We start from the raw sequence: 18,892 nt of genomic DNA, 5'->3' as shown, positions 1-18,892 counted from the left end.
ATCGGAGGTAGAAGCCAGCACCACGGAGGAGGGTGGGACAAGCAGGAGCTTCGGGTGCTCTTTAAGGGTAGCTGACATGCCACATCCTGGGAACTAAGCTGGAGAACGAAGGAAGTGAAGTCAGGAGAGATGATTGCAGGGAGAAGCTAGACCAGCTGTCAGGGGACCCAGTAAAGCAAAGAATAGCTGTGTTAACCTTAAAAATAAAACTGTCCGCTATCTTTCCATCAAAAATGGGTTTATTCAGGAAGAGCAGAGAATGGCAACTTGGGACAAGCAGGCGGTGGCAAAATCCTAGGCAAGCCCCCCAAACAAAGGGGAGGACGGATCTTTCCTGGAGGAAATGGGGGGAGTTGGTGGAGCTGTTACAAAATGTTCATTGGTGTAAACTGGGAGTTCAAAGTGCAGTGGCTCTTCATTGGCTGAGTGTGACATCTCCCGTTGGCTGGGCTGTGGGAGCAGGGAGAACCCTTTCTCCCTCCTGCCTGCAGAGTGAAGTAGTAGCGAACTCAATTACCTGTCTGCGCAAGTCTTCCTTTTGGGTCTGCAATTGACAACCCGTGGCAGGGCGTGAGCGCTCCCCCTGCTGGCCTCCTCACCCCGAGTTAAATGAGGTTTCCTTCTACCAATTTTCACAGCTGCAAGGGGGCACTTGAGCCAACGAGCAGGAAGGCCAAGTCGCTGCCAACAGGGAAGTGTGGGAACTAGTGCTCTCTGGAGCCCATCTGTCAGTGATCACCAAGGCCAGGCTGTGGCTGTGGGAGCGGCCGCTGAAGCGACCGGAAGATGGTGGTTAAGGTGAGCCAGATGCCTTAGAGAGTGAACAGTGAGCAGGAGGTGGGGAGGTGCCAGCAGGGAGGAGGGAAAGAGGGGCACCCGAGCCCAGTGGGGGAGGGGGATGCCCGCCCTGTTCGCGACGACACCTGCCGAGACTAACCTGGAGGGGTGAGCTTTATCGGAGCGGGGCTCTTTTGCTTCGTTTTAGTGGAGGAGTAGTGATTTGTAAAGCGCTACTAACCATAGCCTTTAAAATAGAGTGGCATGGCTTGAATCCGTTGTTTCTCAGCTTTGTGAATTTGGGCAATGAGTGAATCCCTTAAAAGCGGTTTCTTCATGGGCGAAGTAGGAAGAGTATCATAAAGTGCCTGGCTCGTCCTAAGGGTTAAAGAGATGGTGGCATGCTGTCCCGTGATTTTCACATTACATATTAGCCATTTGTCCCTGTGTCAAACTCCTCAGCAAGACTGTGAGCTGCTTGAGGGGCCTGATTTCACACTGTGCCCTGTCTATGGCTCACGGTAAGCACTCGACACATGTTTTGGCAAGCAGGGATGAATTATCTGTGGGCTTTGGGCCAGAGCCCCGCCCCAAGTCCCACGGGTACCTCTCACTGACACATCTTCTTTACTCCTTCTCCTGCTGTGACCCTCGTCCCTAGCCTTCTTGCCCCTCACTGAGGTCGTGCATCCTCCTGGCCACTTGCAGATAAACTGGTGACCCTACGAGAGCTTCTGACTAAACTTCCCAGGCTTCCAAACCCGGCGGATATTTCACGATAGCCTGGCAAAGGATCGCTGCGCCCCCTGCTGGCGATACCTGGGAACTTCCCCTTTTCCAGAACCTGGAATCCGGGGACAAAGAATCCCAAACCCGGAATGCAAGATTCAGGCCGGAGAGAGTGCGGCCCCGAGCCACCTTTAATGAAGTATCCGTGGTGGACAGGCATGCAGACCACGCTCTCCCTTTGAAAACAAGCGCAGATAAGTGTTTTCCCTGCACATGATGACAGGACAGACACAATACTTTATTATGATATTTTGATAGTGATTTTAATTAAATATTTAATTATTTCAATTATTTTTAATTATTTACATGTTAATTATTTATAATATAATTATTCAATTACGGCAGTTCCTGTCGTTGAACTGTTATAAGCTAGGTTCTTAACATAACGTTAAAAAAAAAATCTCTTCTAGTTTTTACATCTGTCCTGTAAGGAAGAAAATGCTTGTTTTCCACATGGGAAACCTGCAGCTCAGCAAACTCTTCAGACCTGCACTCCCGGTGCCCCGACCAGGTAGGCAGCCCAGCGGGTACTAAACCCAGGACTGTCAGACACCAACCGCCCCTCCCTCCTCTCAAAGCTGTAGGGGTTTCAGGAAGATCCACGTCATTTCCATGTAGTTTTCCTTCCATTCTCCATAAGGGTGGGTGGCCGTCCCTGGCATGGCCTTGGGTTTAGGCAGGTACTGCTTCCAGATTGAAGGACCACTGATTTACGGTCCAGGCCTGCTATGAGCCGTTCACAAGCTGTGCCCTCTTTAGCCACTGCAGCAACCGTGGGAGGTAGGTCCTCCTCTAATTGCCAAGTGAGAAAACCTGCCCAGAGTCCCGCAGCTAGGAATTGCTCGAGTCCATGCTCTGAACCACCACTCAACAGGCTTATCTGTGGATTTTTCAGTATCAAATTGCGATTCAAATGTTTATCTTGATTCAATAAGGTAAGAATGGTAGGGACGCCTGGGTGGCTCAGTCGAAGCGACTGCCTTCGGCTCAGGTCATGATCCCAGTGCCCTAGGATCGAGTCCCGCATCTAGCTCCTTGCTCAGCAGGGAGCCTGCTTCTCCCTCTGCCTGCAGCTCCCCCTGCTTGTACTCTCACTCACTCTCGCCCACACACTCTCTCTCTAACAAATAAATAAATAAAATCTAAAAAAGAAAAAAAAGATAAGAATGGTAACACAGACCCACGTCCCCCAGCCAGGCAGTCGGGGCTTTTGCCATAATCCCCACTTCTTGGGTCTTAGGCTCTTCCAGCCCTTACAGCGTCTTTCTAGCCAAGTCCCTGCATTAAATCGCTGTTTACTAGAATTATCTAGAGTGTTTGTTTTTCTGATTGGACACCGATTAACACCTTCTAACAAGAAAGACATGTTCTTGGCATTGACCTCTCAGGTTCTCATGGAATAAGAAAAAAACATTTGTTTTGTCTTGACTCATGTTTCCCAAGTCATACAATATTTTAGTTACTTTTAAGATCATGCTCCGGATCTCTCTGATGTGAATGCTACTTTTTTATAGATAATTGTGAAAGAATGATGTAGTTGACCTAAAAGTACTTGGGAACAGGGAAACAGTATGACTGTTTGGGGTTGGTTAGTTGGTTTTGAAACATAGCAATTATTTTTTATTGTATTCATCTGTGGTATACTACATTCAGCAAAGTAGCTGATGATTTTTTTTTTTTTTAATAAAGATTCAAACAATTCTCTCTCCGGACACCCTACTGAGAAAGGAAAAACTGCCCTACCCTGAATCTGGCTAGCAGAACAGACACAAAGCCAGCTACAAAGTTAACTGGAAACAGTATTACTCCCAAGGTCATGCTAAAGCTGTAAAATGTCATAACAAACCCCCTTTTGAGTGACTTCTGTTTTCTTGGTGAGAAACCTAAAATCAGCTGTCAGAAACTTTGCTGTTTAAAATCCAATCAGCGAGAATGAAAGATCCCACCTCTGCCAGGAAGATCTATGTCTTTAACATAGAGAAACAGCCTGCCTTTCAACCCAAATGTAGGCTCCAGATAAGGGTTTTCTAGATAAGAAATTTATATAGCTATCTTCATTTGCTAATTTCCAAGAAGCAAAGCCCTGAGACTGATTTGCAGTTTACACCCAAAGCTGACCCCTTACACACAGCCCTATTTGCTTGAAGTTATCCAAACATTACTTCATTTAAATTTTACCTAAACTCCCTTCCCCCAAATTACATAATAACCTATCTCTTTCTTTCTTTGGTGAAATGCCCCAGGGCTCTGCTGATAGGCAGGCTCTATTTCCTTGAACCAATAAACCTGACTTTGTCAGACTTGGGGTTTGTCCAGATGGCCTTTGGCTGAGCAGGCTAGGACAGCATCCACAGATCCAAATGTTCTTGCCTCACAGTGAAGAACCCCACCCCACCCTCCTTCCCAGCCATCAGGAAAGCTGAATTATTATTCAGAGTTGTTTGACAGGCATAAAACAGATCAAAAGAGTAGAATAGATTGGAAGGGGTCATTCGTCTAAATTCAGAGATAGGAAAACAAGATCGTCTTTATTCCCCAACAGAGAATGCAGCCAAATTATTCTTATAATCCAGATTTAGTGGCTCGCTCCCTAGAAGATGGTGATGAGTAAATGCTTAATATCACTGACAGAGCTGTATTCCAAGGCACCGTTCTGTGAGCCATGAGACATTCTGTCTCCAATAATTTAAGTATTGATTTAATTAGAACCACTCAGTAAATTTTGAGATGTCCTGCCATGATAACCAATAACTTCCATATCATCTGCTTAGTTGATGTAGATTGTATCACAATGTTTTGGTTATCTATTGCTGTGTAACAAATTACCCCCAAACTCAGCAATTGAACACAACAAACATTTATCATGTCACACGGTTCCTGAGGCCAGGAATTCTCGTTATGGACATTGCTAGAATTCTTAGGGAATTTAAATCCAGATAAAAATAAGTTGATACTACTCCTAATTGAATGGAGATACTATGTACTTAAATTACATTAGCATAAATGCAATCTTATGAAAGCCTTTATTGTTGTGTGTCTTCGTATGCACAGTCAGCGTATTGACATTCCTCAGGTCAGGAATACAAATGCAGCTTGTGTTAGGATCCATAACCCATGGAAATTGTACAGTTCAAAAGTTGAGCAAGTCAGGGGTGCCTGGCTGGCTCAGTCGGTGGAGTGTGTAGTTTTGATCTCAAGGTCATGAGTTGGAGCTCCACGATGGGCATTTTAAAGTCTTCTCTAAAATGAATGGTATTTCAGGGCGCCTGGGTGGCTCAGTCGGTTAAGCGTCTGCCTTCGGCTCAGGTCATGATCTCAGGGTCCTGGGATCGAGCCCCACATCAGGCTTTCTCAGTGGGGAGCCTGCTTCTTCCTCTCCCTGCTGCTTCCCCTGTTTGTGCTCTCTCTCTCTGTCAAATAAATAAATAAAATCTTTAAAAAAATAAAAAATAAGAACAAAACCCAATAAAATGAATGGTATTTATTCTATGTGGCATATTTTTATATTCAATTAGTATTTAACATGCATTCTGGTAACCTGTCCATATTTTTTAAATACTCATCAGGGCTTCATGAAAGATAAGGCAGTGTGGACTACTGGATGAGTCCAGAGCGAGGGACTCAGGCAAGCCTGAGGCTGAGTACTGGCTATGCCCCTGACTCCTGTATGACCATGGGCAAAGTACTTGACCTCTCTGACCTTCCATTTTCTCCCTAGTAAACTGGGAGTAATATACATAATACATACGTAATGCCATAGAGTTGTTCTGAAGATGGAATGAGATGTGTACGTAAAGCCTCTTGGTGCTGTGCCTGATGTGTCAGTCATTCTTCAAGTGGTAGCTGTAGTTATATTCGGTCCCGCATAAAAAAGGCAGTGAAGCCAAGTACAAACATAGAACCATTTTTAATGTCCATTGGTCGATTTGAGAAGTTAAAAAATTCTGTTAATAAATGCTAATGAACGTGTACAGGTAAGCATAAAGCTCTATTGTGATAAATTCTATATTTTGTTTCCTTTTCTTTCTCTGTGAGTCTGATAAAGCTTTGTCCATACCTTTATGCATAGTCTTTCTGAATCATTTTGTTTGGGGTACGTGTCTTGTTTGCAGCATATAGTTGGGTCTAGTTTTGTGACTCAAAGTGAAAATCTTACTCTTGTAGTAGGTGAGTTAGGCCTGTTCACAACTGGTATGTTTGGTCTGTCAAATTTTATAATGATGTCTATTTTATTTACTATACTTCTTTTTCTACAAGATGTGCGTTCTTGGGGTGCCTGGGTGGCTCTTTTAAGTGTCTAACTCTTGATTTCGCTCAGGTCATGATCTCAGAGTTGTGAGATCCAGCCCGGAACCTGCTTAAGATTCTCTCTCTCCTCCTGCCTCTCCCTCTCCAAAAAAAAAAAAGTGCATTTTTTACTCTTATTTATTAAAACATTCTTAGTATTTAGGAAAGTTCATGTTTTCTTCTGGTGGTTACCTCTGTACTTAGGCCTTGTTTCTTCTGCAGTGTCTAATCAGCTATTAATTCTAGTGTATGGTTCATCTGTAGAGTTTTCTTTTTTTTAAATATTTTATTATTAATCAGAGAGACAGAGAGCACAAGCAGGGGGAGCAGCAGAGGGAGAGGGAGAAGCAGACTCCCCGCCAAGCGGGGAGCCCAATGTGGGACTCGATCCCAGGACCCTGGGATCATGACCTGAGCCGAAGGTAGATGCCCAACCAACTGAGCCACCCAGGTGTCCCTCTAGAGTTTTCATTTGTGTCTTTTTTATATCTTCCTTGTCTCTATTTAACACATTCAAGCTTTTCCTTCTTGAACATAGTAAGAGTTTTATTAACGGTTTGCTTTGTCTGCTGATTTAATCATCTTGTCATTTCTGGGTCTGTTTCTATTCATTTGCTTTTCTCCTCGCTGTGGGTCATATTTTCCTGCTCCTTTGCATGCTCAGAAAAATTTTTTTTTAAAAGATTTTATTTATTTACTTGAGAGAGAGAGAATGAGAGAGAGAGAACACATGAGAGGGGATAGGGTCAGAGGATGAAGCAGACTCCCCGCTGAGCAGGGAGCCTGATGCGGGACTCGATCCCGGGACTCCAGGATCATGACCTGAGCCGAAGACAGTTGCTTAACCAACTGAGCCACCCAGGTGCCCAGAAAAAATTTTTTTAAGATTTTATTTTTAAGTAATCTCTAGATCCAGTGTGGGACTCGAACTCACAACCCCACGCTCAAGAGTCACATGCTCTACCAACCTGAACCACCCAGGCTCCCCTGTATGCTCAGAAATTTTTGATTGATGGGTTAGCCTGGTGATGGGTGTTAAAGAGGGCACGTTCTGCATGGAGCACTGGGTGTTATATGCAAACAATGAATCATGGAACACTGCATCAAAAACTAATGATATAATGTATGGTGATTAACATAACATAATAATTTAAAAAAAGAAAAAAAATGATTTGGTTTGGGGAAAAAAAAAGAAATTTTTTATTGAATACCAGAACACCAGCATTTTTTTTTTTTTTTTTTACTGAATATTGTATCTTGTTTTGAGTACTAGATGTTTTTGTACTCATGCAATATCATTGAGCTTTGTTCTGGGATGAAGTTAAGCTATTTAGAAACAGTTTGATCCTTTCAATTTTGCTTTTTGGGTTGGTTAGGTGGGATCAAAGCAGCGTTTAGTCTGTGACTAATATGACTGTGTTACTGAGGCAATAATTTTCTGAGGACTCTACTCACTGACCATGAGTTGTGAGGCTTCCCACTCTAGCTCGTGAGCGCAAGAACAATTCCTAGCCCTGTGTGACCTCTCAGGATTGTACCCTTTAATCTGAAAGGCTGATTCTTTCCACAGCCTTTGAGTACTTTCCTTGTACACATGCACTGAGACTAGAAAAAGACCCTCTGCAGATTTCTGGTGCAGCTGTCTCCTCTCTGACTCTTGCCCTGCACACTCTAGCCATTTGGCCTCCCAGAACTCCTGATCCCATTTCCTCAACTCAGGGAACCCCCTGGGCTCGAGCTGCATTCCCCCACAACCTGGAGACGTCCCCAGACTGCAAGGGCAGCACTCACTCCTCTCTCCTTGTAGGTTTCCTCTCTCAGGAATCCCTGTTCTTCATAATCTGAGGTACAATGTCTGAAAACCATTGTGTCACGTATTTTGTCTTTGTTTTAGTCATTTCGGGAGGGGGCGGGGGAAGTGAATCCAGTCCCTGTTACTCTGTCATGCTAGAGGCAGAAGTTCTTTAGAAGTTTTTAATGCCCTTTCTCCCCTATTTTTTCTTTTTTCCTTTTTTTTTTTTCTGTATTTCATAACTGGAAGTTTGTATATCTCAATCCTTTTCCTCGATCTCACCCATCTCCCCCACCCACCTTCTTTCTGGTAACCACCAGTTTGTTCTCTGTATTTAAGAGTCTTTTATTGTTTGTTTGTTTGTTTTGCTTTGCTTTTTAGATTCCACATATAAGTGAAATCACGTGGTATTTGTCTTTCTCCAACTGACTTATTTCACTTAGCATGATGCTCTCCAAGCCCATCCATGTTGTTACAAATGGAAAGATCTTACTCTTTTTTATGGCTGAGTAATATTCCTCTGTGTGTGTGTGTGTGTGTGTGTACCACATACTACATCTTTTTTTATTCATTTATCTATCGATGGACACTTTGGTTGCTTCTATATCTTGGCTATGGGAAGTAATGCACATAGGCCTGCATGTACCTCTTTGAATTAGTGTTTTCATTTTCTTTGGGTAAATACCCAACAGTGGGATTACTGGATTGTGTGGTATTTCTATTTTTAATGTTTTAATGTACCTCCATACTGTTTTCCATAGTGGCTAACGTACCAGTTTGCATTCCCACCAACTGTGCATAGGGTTCCTTTTCCTCCACATCCTCATCAACAATTGCTATTTCTTGTCTTTTTGTACTAGCCATTCTGACAGGTATAAGGTGATATCTCATTACGGTGTTGATTTGCATTTGCCTGATGATGAGTGATGTTGAGCATCTTTTCATGGTCCGTTAGCCATCTGGATGTCTTCTTTGGAAAAATGTCAATTCAGATTCTCTGCCCATTTTTTAATTGGATAATTTGGGGGTTTGGGTGGTGAGTTGTAAAAATTCTTGATATATTTTGGATATTAACCCTTATTGGTTGCATCATTTACAGATATTTTGTCCCATCCAGTGGGTGGTCTTTTTGTTTTGTCAATAGTTTCCTTTGCTGTGCAAAAACTTTTTATTTTGGTGTAGTCCCAGTAGTTTATTCTTGCTTTTGTTACCATTGCCTGAAGAAACCTATCCATAAATATGTTGCTATGGTTGATGTCCAAGAGATTACTGCCTATGTTTTGTTTTAGGAGCTTTATGGTTTCAGTCTCATATTTAGGTCTCTCCTTTATTTTCTTATTTAATTTTTATGATCTGGTTCATTTTTTAAATCAGTATCCTTTAAAGCCCACCTATTGTCTACAATAACTAATAAGCTTATTCTACTTTCTACTTTCTTGCTCCCTTCTCCTATTGCTCCTTTCTGTATTTCAAGTTTGTCATAATATATAACATCTGTACATTGGTCTTCTACCTTTGTCCCCATTTTTGTTTTAATCTTAGAGGTACGTCTATATACTTCAAAATACTCACCATCATGTTTTCTGAAGTTTTCCCAGTCATCATTTGGTTAAATAATACTCATCCTGTAGCAAATCCTCAAGGAGGATTGATGGGTGCAGATTTCTCTATGTTATTATGTCTAAAACTGTTTTTCTTTAGCCTTGATATTTGAAGGGCAACTTCGTTGGGTATAAAACCCTTGGGTTTTCTTGTTTTGTTTTGTTTTGTTTTTTTAAATGGTGTCCATTGTTGCTTTCTTGGTATATAGACCAAAAAGTTTGATGTCAGACTAATTCTTTTGCTGCCAGACTAATTCTTCTTTCTTTTGTAACTTATTTGATATTTTTCCCTGCAGGCCTTAAAGATTTTATCTTTTTCTTTGAAATCTAATAGTTTTATTAGGAAGTGTCTCAGAATTGATATCTCTGGGGTAATTTCCCCAGCACCAAGTGAGGCCATACAATGGATAGGTCTTTTCTCATTTCTTCCTGCCATTCTGGTCAGTCATCAGATCAATACTCAAATTCTACAACTAACTAGATAGTCATGTGCTTGAATCAGAAAAGATCAACACTTTGAATTGAAATATCAATTTGAATGCTAAATGCTAAAACATATAAGTTCTAAGTAGCAACCTAAATATTGTATGGAGAAGCAGACTGTATAACAAATGTCATAAAAGCAAAAAAAAAATTTTATTCACTTTCCAGTATGCTTTGTAAAAGTTATGGAAAACTGGTTTCTTTATGACAACAAAATCAAATTGGAGTTAGTTCAGGTTATCCAGCACTGAGATGTTACTGGATACTATCTTAATGTTTTTTAGTTATCAATTATGAAGTAATACAACACAACACATAAGAGGATATAACAGACATCCATTTATGTAACAGCCACCTAGATTTATAAGATGTTAACATTTTGCTTCAGATTTCTTTTTTTTTTTAAAGATTTTATTTATTTATTTATTTGAGAGAGAGAGAGAGAATGAGAGAGAGAGAGCACATGAGAGGGGGGAGGGTCAGAGAGAGAAGCAGACTCCCAGCTGAGCAGGGAGCCCGAAGCAGGACTCGATCCAGGGACTCGAGGATCATGACCTGAGCCGAAGGCAGTCGCTTAACCAACTGAGCCACCCAGGCACCCTTTGCTTCAGATTTCTTAAAGAAATAAAGTGATACCCTTGATCCTTTCCTCTCCCTTTTTTCTTCCTTTCCCCAGGGTCACAGCTATCCAGCAGATGGCAAGTATATCATTTACACAAATCATGTGTTCCCCCCACACAGTATATAGTATTGTTTTATGTGCTTTAAAAATTAATATAATTGAATCTTGTTGTCAGTATCCTTCTGTAACATTATGTTTTTATGCTTTATTTTATGGTACGTGTGGTAGGCAGACTAATGGCCTGTCATTGGTTTTCACATCTTAATCCCCAGAATCTGTGACTGGGTTCACAAAAGGGACTTTGTCTTTGTGATTAAGTTAAAGATCTTGAGATGGGGAGATTATTCTGGAATATCTGGATGGGGCTAATGTAATCACAAGTCTTTCTTTTTTTCTTTTTTTTTTTAAGATTTTATTTATTTATTTGACAAAGAGAGACACAGCGGGAGAGGGAACACAAGCAGGGGGAGTGGGAGAGGGAGAAGCAGGCTTTCCACAGAGCAGGGAGCCCAATGCGGGGCTCAGTCCCAGGACCCTGGGATCATGACCCGAGCCAAAGGCAGACGTTTAACAACTGAGCCACCCAGGCACCCCATCACAAGTCTTTCTAAGTGAAAGAGGGAGGCAAGAGAGTCTGAGTCTGAGTGATGCAATGTGAGAAAGACTCAGTCAGCTACTGCTGGCTTTTGAGACTGAAGGGGCCATGAGCCAAGGAATGCAGGCAGCTTCTAGACGCTGGAAAAGGCAAGGAAAATGGATTCTCCCCAAGAGCCTCCTCAAAGGAATGTAGTTGTGCTGACACCTTGATTTAAGTTCATTGAGAACCATTTTTACTTCTGACCTCCAAAACTTTAGGACAATAAATTTGTGTTGTTTTAAGCCGCTAAGTTTGTGATAATTTGTTACGGCAGCCAGAGGAAACTAATGTAGTACATATTTGTGACAAATTAGCTCCTATTGAAAAGGAGTAAAATGTGAAGGATAAGACCCAGTTAAAAACAAAACTCAGGGGGCGCCTGGGTGGCTCAGTCTTTAAGCGTCTGCCTTCAGCTCAGGTCATGATCCCAGGGTCCTGGGATCGAGCCCCGCATCGGGCTCCCTGCTCAGTAGGGAGCCTGCTTCTCCCTCTCCCACTCCCCCTGCTTGTGCTCCCTCTCTTGCTGTGTCTCTCTCTGTCAAATAAATAAATAAAATCTTTGAAAGAAAAACCAAAACTCAGTTCACATGAATGGATTGGATCTTGCTCTGTTCTGTTAAATTAGTTTTTTTTTTTACTTTTTAAAAAACTAATAATGCTAATTGGTTCTCATTCATTATGCCAGAGACTTAAGTCGTAAAAATGGGGAGAAATGAGAGAGTCTAATGTAGCCCCTACATACATACAATAAAAGGTTTTCTTAATATAAATTGGTATAACTATTAAGGAAATACGATTTTTGTAAAAACTGTTAAGTCTGGTAGATTTTGAAATTTGGAACCTAGAATAAAGGTAAAATATAATAAACATGGGGCGCCTGGGTGGCTCAGTCGGTTAAGTGGCTGCCTTTGGCTCAGGTCACAATCCCAGGATCCTGGGATCAAGCCCCGCATTGGGCTCCCTGCTCGGCAGGAAGCCTGCTTCTCCCTCTCCCACTCCCCCTGCTTGTATTCCCTCTCGCGCTGTGTCGCTCTCTGTCAAATAAATAAATAAAATCTTAAAAAAAAAAAAAAAAAAAAAAAAATATATATATATATATATATATATATATATATAATAAACAAAGGATATATCTGCCCACGCATGTAAGGTTAAAATTTCTAAACAAATTTTGAATGATGGTCCTCATAATTTGATATTAGAAAAATCGTCAGCAACATATAAAGCAGAGCAATGATAATTCCATTAGACATGATTTTCCTGCAGAGCCCTCTCTACGGCTTTATTTTGGAAAAAGAAACAATCTCCTATGTATAGAGACAGAAACTGTGAAAAATAAAATTAATAAATAGCAAGCTTCAGAACTATTTGCATTCGTGTCATAATATTTCATTATAACCCTCTTAAATTCCCACAATTTACTTTTTTTCCCAAAATTCTTTTTTAATGATTTCCTACAAATTCATACAAATTTAAAATTGGTGATTTTTCTGAGCATGCATAGGGAAGTATCCTGGGATTTCTGTGTATTTTTCACAATTGATTATTTTGAGCCTTTTGAAATAGTTGGGTTAAATAACCAGTGCAACAAGTCCTCCATATCTCTTTCACCTATTAAGTGATCGAAAATCATGAGTTTCACCGAAAACAAAAAAATCCAAGATCTGAGACCTATGAAATGGCTCTACAGCTTAAGGATAAGCTGAAATAGGCAATGAGAAACTTTTTGTTGTTGTTGTTGTTGCAAAGAGAACCTTTTAAAATGTCCTTGAATCTAGGTGAAATTATAGGCAAATAAGTTTTCAATGTGAAAAAGATACGTTAAGTTTTTTATTTAAGCGAAATTCACATAACATAGAATTAGCCTTTTTTTTTTTTTTTCTTTTTAGGGGGTTGTGGCATGAGAGAGAATGGGAGAGAAAATCTTAAGCGGGCTCCACACCCAGCCCGACACAGGGCTCAATCCCACGACCCTGAGATCATGACCTGCACTGAAATCAGGACGCTTAACTGACTGAGCCACCCAGGTGCCCTAGAATTAGCCATTTTAAAATGTACAATTCAGTGACAGTACATTCACCAATATTGTGCAACCAAAAAATTATGTTTTTTATGTATTTGCACAGACCTTTAAGACACAGAATTATTCACAAAGTGTTAATACATGATTTCTACAAAGACTCTAATCATTTCAGCTAAAAGAGATCAAATATCAAATAGCTATCAAACAGTAACAACTCTGTCCTTTCTGAAGCCAACAAAGATGTCCAAATCCCTTCAGCTAAAAAGTCAACAGAGATCCAAGAGGTTCCTAATGTTACCGCTGAGAAAAAAAATGTATGCTGTCTTTACACATTTTAATAAGTCAGTAATGCCCAATGACCAACTGGGTGGATAATGTTTCACAGGCTTTTCAAGAGAGAACAGTCATAATTTCCGGGGTAAATTTGTTAGGTATTCATGACATTAGCGATAATGATCCCATGCTGATGTTTGTAATTTTTAGTGCAATGTAATTTGGTCTTGCACTTTTTCAGTCAATTAGCAACTTCAAATATAAGACCCAAATATTTGGAAAAGCTGACAAAATGATTTCTTATTCTCCAGTTAATTTGAACATAGACACTCTTGAATACTCACAGGATTTCACCTACTGAAGGAGCAGTTTCTCCCCTTCTCCCACCTTTGGATCTGCCATTGGAGCCTCCTATTGGCAGAAGGTGATAGGAAGTCAGGGGGCAAGACAGCCTGGGACTCTAAGATCCCACACTCCAAGAGAGTTTTCAGACTCCTAGCTTTCACATTACAGAACCAACTAGAAAAGAGACATTGCAGTTATAAGAGACAATTGGTCAATAGTTGGCACAGTCTACCCCTTTGATTATTGTTTAAATGTCCATTCACCACCACCAAGAAACCTCGTGCTTCCACCTTACAAGATGCAAGGACACATTATACAAATAAAGATTATCTCTCTCTCTCCCTGAAAAGGAGAGATTTAAAGGCCCATCAGTCATTGTATCCCACCCTGGGTGATATTAATTCCTGCCCAAATTATAAAGTTAATCATCACCATCACTCCTCATATAAAATGATAGAGAAAAGGAGGAGGGAAATTTTTACAGATGAATATAAAAACAACAAATAAGGAAGAAAATAGAACAATGGCTCAAGTCCTTGTTATATAACTGGTCACAATTCATGGTTGATAAGCCTAACTTCCTTCTTCCGCTATCCATTTCATGTTCCTTTTCATCTCTGGTAGCAGTTCAGGTGAGTTTCTTCACTCAGAGGAGTGACCCCAACCTTCTTTATTGAAACGACTGGTTCTTTAGTGTCCTATCTTTATTGGTTGCTGTAGCCTTCCTTTATGTTTTACTAGAAGGTTTTCCACACATCATGCTCCCTTGGTGTATCAGGAGCCCTTTCCCCTTGGTAATCAGGATCAGTCACCCAGACAACCTGCCTGTTGGTTCAAGGGCATGAAGAGCCCTCATGGTCAATGACAGTCCCCATAATGGACCTGCCCACCAGGTGGATGGCTGACCCCTTTGGGGATGGTGCCATACTGGGAACCAAGCATCAATATCTGTTAGTGGCTGAACCACCATGCAGTAGCCACAGTAGCAGGACCACTCTAGTGAAAGGAAGCATAGGTTGTTGAGTCCAAGCATTGCCCATGTCCCCTTTGTCTGCACTGGGCAAGGGCAGGGGTGATAGGGAAAAGAGGCTAAGTGACATCCACAGAATAGGGCATGTTGTTCTTCTGATTGTTAGGGTCCTCCTCTGCTCTTTGGTGCACATTCACATGGGGTGTTAGATATTTTCCCAACTTTTGCCCATTCCAAGGTGTCAACGCACGTTTCCCCTTCTCAGACCTCCTTGTCCCCAGTCTTTTATTTTCCAGGTCCCTGGCTATCTAGCCAAATCATTAACACTATAGACCATCTCTTTGGCTGTCTCCCCATCCAGGCAGTCCCGCCCAGGATTAGTCTTCCGTGTCGTCTTTCAGACACCCTCCTGGGTGAAGCCACAACATTGCAGCTGTCCACTTCTGACTGACAGCCACATATCATAAACTGAGCTTAAGGGGTGTGTGGGTGGCTCAGTCAGCTAAGTGTCTGACTCTTGATTTTGGCTCAGGTCATGATCTCAGGGTCGTGAATGTTGAGCCCCACATCCAGCTCAATCTGAGTAGGGAGTCTGCTTAAGATTGTCTCTCTCTATCCTCTGTCCCTCCCCCCATGTTCCCCACCCTGCTCATGAGCACACATGCTCTCTCTCTTAAAAAAAAAAAAACAAAACAAAAAAACTAAGCTTAAGTTTTTTCTCAGTGATCTGGTCATAGAAAACTCCCCTTTGGAACTAGGTTATGTGGGCTGTCACCTGCCATCTCAGAAACGGAAGAGCCTTTCTTATCTAGAACCTGGTAAAATAAATGATACCCATTCTTCAGCTAAGTACTTGCACCATTGGGCTCAGTTATTGGTTCTACTTGAAAGAAGAAAAAGAGAAATGAAGCAGATGCAGAATTATCTTCACAGCAGCTAAAAAAAAGAACTATTTCAGGAATTTCCTCAAGACACCTTGAGCCTACTGGAGAAATAATGAGAACCCAAACTGAGCTTCAAGAAAGCCAAAAGACCACAGAACTAGATTTGGGGGGGAGAAAACTGCTCTCTTTCTCCTTTCTACTCATTCATCCATCGATTTTTTTCTTATTTTTCAACTTGTTTATTCATCTGTTGTAACATTTATTGATCGTCTCTTTTATGCCAAGCACAGAGTGGCTACAACAGTGAACAAAACAAAGCCCATGCCCTCACAGAGCCTCTGTCACAGAGGCAGGCAATGTGACAATTAGGTGAGTTAATACATACAAAGTACATAGAATAGGACCTGACATATGTTAAGCACAGAGGAAATGTTTTTTCTTACATTCCTTTTTCTACCCATAATGTCACACAGAAAGAGAGAAAATTTGAGAGTGGGGAAGGAGCCTTATGGGGCAGACAATCCAATCTTCACATTAGAGACACAGAAATGGAGGCCCAGAAGAGGCCCCTCAGGGTAACAGTGGTGGGGCCCACATCACAACCTGAGACCAAGGTGGGCACTCCAAAGTGTGACTTGAGAGATCCCAGCATAGCATCATTGAGTCAGATAACTAAATATATGTGCCAACCCCATTGCTCCATAATTATATAACTCTGGGCAGGCTCTATTAACCCATGAGGAAAAGGAGGAGGATCTTGAGAGGTTCCACTGAGACACTGAATATGATGGCGCCTTTAAAGAGAAAGGTGATCCTACTTGTGAGGGGAGAAACTTCAGTGTTTCCTTGCTATTCCTTTCTGATTTTGTCTTGAAAGGACTTTCTTGAAAGATGGAATACAGTACAACCCGTGAGAACCACCTCTGCCTAATTTAAGCAAAGGAAAGTCTTGGGATGCTTTGGGGATGGCCACAGACTTGAAAGAAAGCCAAAGTTCCTGGTTTCTAGAGGTCTGGTTCAGGAGCCCAGGGAAGGCTCTTCAGAGTCCTGGCCTCTGAATGAATCTTCTCTAACCATCTCCAGTTTTGTACTGCTCTAATTCAGGTTCTGGGAGAGAGCCCCTCTTTGAGTTACCTGCCAATACTTGAGTGAGGGAGGGAAAGCATCTTGAGTGACACTCCTATCAAGACTGTATCCAATGTAGGGCACCTGGGTGGCTCAGTTGGTTAAGCGACTGCCTTCAGCTCAGGTCATGATCCTGGAGTCCCGGGATCGAGTCCCGCATCGGGCTCCCTGCTTGGCAGGGAGTCTGCTTCTCCCTCTGACCCTCCCCCCTCTCATGTGCTCTCTCTCATTCTCTCTCTCTCAAATAAATAAAATCTTTAAAAAAAAAAAAAAAGACTGTATCCAATGTAGAAGCCTATTTCCACAAAACAAAGCAGTGGTGCTCCTAGCAGAAGAACAGGAGTTGGGCTCTGGGCAGGCACACCCAACAGATGTCCACTACACTTAGCTCAGTGATTTGGTCACAGAAATATGTTTGCCAATCAAATCTTAATTCACTGACACTGTCCCTTTGTCTTCTTACCAGTTAAAAGGAGAAGAAACCTGCATGTGATGGCTAATTTCATGTGTTGATTTGACTGGGTTAGGGGATGGCCAGATAGCTACTTACACATCATTTCTGAGTGTGTCTGTGAGAATATTTCCCAAGAGATTAACATTTGAATCACTAGACTGAGTAAAGAAGATAGTCCTTGCCCATGCAACTGGGCATCACCCCATCCATTCAGGGTCTGAAAAGAACAAAAGAAGAGGAAGAGTGAATTTTCTCTTTTGCTTGATCTAGGACATCCACCTTCTCCTGTCCTTGAACATTGGTGCTCCTGTTTCTCAGGCCTTTGGACTCAGACCAGGACTTAATACTGTCAGCCCCCTAATCCTCAAGCTTTTGAACTCAGATTGGGGCTATCAGTTTCCAAGGACAAAGACCAAAATCTATATTTCTTATAATACCATGAGCCTCTTCAGTGGCTAGAGCAATGCTATGGAAACTCTCACCTGCCATCAGTCCCTCTTGGCCTCTGGATCCTGATGCAAAGGTTCTGCGTCAGTCCAGGTCCTCCAAGAAGCCAACCCTGAGATAAAGGGGAGGGAACTGGGAAAGTCTGGAAGCAACATTAATACCCATGCAAATTTGACCCTGAGTGAAGAAGACAGGGAAGAAAGACTGGCTGGAGGTATCCTAGACCTCTGTGTGATGTAAGGAAGGTTCTGCCAAAGGAGAGAGCCTTCCAACCAAAGTTGGCCATCAGAAGAGATCCATGTCTTCCAACAATGTGGATGCCTCCACCTCCCTGGCTGAAGCACCCAGTCACTGGCTGGGAGTAGGCCAGTAGCAGCGGTCAGTTACACCCCTGCCGTTTGAGGTCAATGAGATTCACTGTAGGGCCACAGCAGGCTCATGGTCATCTGTGCCTATGAAATTCTGAGAATCTAGGTCTGTTGACTATCTAGGTCTAAATGATTATTCATTTTGTCTTATACCTTCCTCGTGAGGTTTCTGATTTTTTTTTTTAAGAAAAGCCCATGTCCTTGGCTAAAATATATATATGCCTAGTTGAAGAGAGCACTAAATTCTATATTTCTTTACTTCAATCGTAGCAATGCAAAAGTATAATTACAGTAAAATTGCCTGTGATCATGATGCTGATGCCCAGCTTTGCAACTTTTGAATTTGTTCTATTAATTCACCCATGAATTAATATGCCTCTCATGAATCAAATTCACACAAGACTGGTTTATAAGCCATCATGCTAATTTATTAATGTTAAAGAAGATACAATCTTTGTAGTAAGCCACGATGTGGCTTTGATATTAGACCTCATAGATCTGAGGCAGCAGAATTAGAGATCAAAGCTGCAAGGTAAGCATGGTGACCAAGGAAAGGAGGCTGTGGGGGAGGCTTTATGGATCTCTTCTGCACCACTGGTGGGCGTGCTGAGCTTCTACATGGAAGAGGGATCCAAGATTCTGGCATCTTCTCTCTGGCATGTGGAGATGGGCAGCTGCTGATGGGGCACTGACTCAGCCTTAGTAATAACACTGTTTATCACTTTCCATCCTCTCCTTCTGCTCTATGGTAGCCAGTTAATGAGAATTTTAATCTTGCTGCATAGTCGGTTTATGCAGTCAGTAAACCTGTATATGAACATGAACATAAACCCTTATATTCAATAAACTCTTAAATATGAACATGGTAATGGTACTGGGTATTGGGACTACAATGCCAAGTAAGGTATGAACCTGCTCTTCACTTGCAGTGATAATGTAAAATATATAGATAACTGACTAGAACATATATCTGGAAGACCCCACTGTTTTCTTCACTTTGCCCTCCGTGGACCCC

The 18,892-nt window shown here is 41.9% G+C and overlaps 1 long non-coding RNA gene across 1 annotated transcript; it reads left to right on the top strand.

Annotated features, from left to right (window-relative positions):
- The first annotated feature begins 127 nt into the window (after nt 1-127).
- LOC118007477 lies at nt 128-18,113 on the top strand. Its single transcript, XR_004678425.1, has 3 exons — nt 128-798; nt 1,998-2,077; nt 17,075-18,113. It is a non-coding gene; the product is annotated as an uncharacterized LOC118007477 (long non-coding RNA).
- Nucleotides 18,114-18,892: the final 779 nt, after the last annotated feature.

The sequence above is a fragment of the Mirounga leonina genome, unplaced genomic scaffold, assembly GCF_011800145.1.
Source record: "Mirounga leonina isolate KUSES-001 unplaced genomic scaffold, KU_Mleo_1.0 Mir_125, whole genome shotgun sequence".
Lineage (NCBI taxonomy): Eukaryota > Metazoa > Chordata > Mammalia > Carnivora > Phocidae > Mirounga > Mirounga leonina.
Note: the sequence above shows the minus strand (reverse complement) of the source record. Positions and strands in the feature narration are given on the sequence as shown.